Source organism: Echinops telfairi, unplaced genomic scaffold, assembly GCF_000313985.2.
Source record: "Echinops telfairi isolate 266 unplaced genomic scaffold, ASM31398v2 ScPeMD7_7457;HRSCAF=8495, whole genome shotgun sequence".
NCBI lineage: Eukaryota > Metazoa > Chordata > Mammalia > Afrosoricida > Tenrecidae > Echinops > Echinops telfairi.
In genome coordinates, this window is record NW_022111357.1 from 21,629,138 (window position 1) to 21,630,297 (window position 1,160).

General features: G+C 44.2%; 1 pseudogene; it reads right to left on the reverse strand.

Annotated features, from left to right (window-relative positions):
- Nucleotides 1–609: 609 nt before the first annotated feature.
- LOC101643609 overlaps nucleotides 610–1,160 on the reverse strand; it is a 2,138-nt pseudogene continuing 1,587 nt past the window's right edge.

The following is a 1,160-nucleotide window of genomic DNA, read 5'->3' on the forward strand; positions in this document are numbered from 1 at the left end:
GAGTGAAATACTGTTTTTATTTTTATTTTTTAATCAATTTATTGGGGCTTATAAAATTCATCACAATACATAGATCAATTGTGTAGAGCACATCTATACATTTGTTGCCCTCATCATTTCCCAAAATTCGCTTGCCTCTTGGGTTCCCGGAATCAGCTCATTTTCCTTTTTCCCCCCTCCCCCTCCCATGTGTTCCAATTATTAATGGTTGCTTGAAGCTGTTTCTTCTTTGTTTTTGATCAAAAACTTCTTCATTTTGTAAAAGCGAATGAAAGTCATATTCATATAACAAAGTACAGGGAAAGGCCAGGGGAGAAGGAAACAAAAACCTCTACATGTCCTGCTAATACTGTCTCCCCAACAAGACCGTAACGCTTTGTCCCACATCCACTCACATGTATAACAGACCACGAATAAAATCTTCTCTTGGGATAGGAGGCTTTATTATTTTGGCAGATTCTCAAAGTCATTTTAGATATTGCTGCACTGTTAATAAACAATATATGCTTCTCCATAAAGTGTGAAAAAACAAAAAACAAAAAAAACCCCATGGTGAGATGGCTGAGGCATCTCCAAATCTTTGCTGCCCAGTCCCTGACCCTGCCATGATTATTTCTTGGTTGTTTTCTGGATCGGTGCCATTCTCCGTTTAAGAGCCTCTGTGACTCAAGCTTTCTTGTAAGTGGGCTTTCCTCAGAGTCAAATCCTGGGATGCACATGTTCCACTGCCGCTCTGGATGCGGCTGGACGTCTTCACCTCCAGGGTGCTGGACTTGCGATGCCTGGCAAGCTGGCAGGCTTGTCACCGCACTCTTGATTAAAACGTCAGCAATCTGTAGCAAGCAGCATCTCCTCCATATCTTCATCCAACTGCTCATTAGGATGCACTTCTCTTGCTATGTCTTGTGCTTTCCCCATCAATACCTGGTTGTGTTCAGGGCTGAGCCGTCCTCCAGCACCAGGAGTGCCCGGTACTTTTACCACCATCGTGCTATTGGCCATGGAGCCTTGCAGAGGGGTGCTGGCTGGTTCTGGCTTGATGGACGAGAAATTAGAGAGGTTTCTTAGGGCTGAGGGGCCAAACTGGTTCATAACCTATCGAGCTTTGGACTTCAGCTCCTAGAACTTATCAAGATCCTGCTCCTGGGGATAAACAAGCC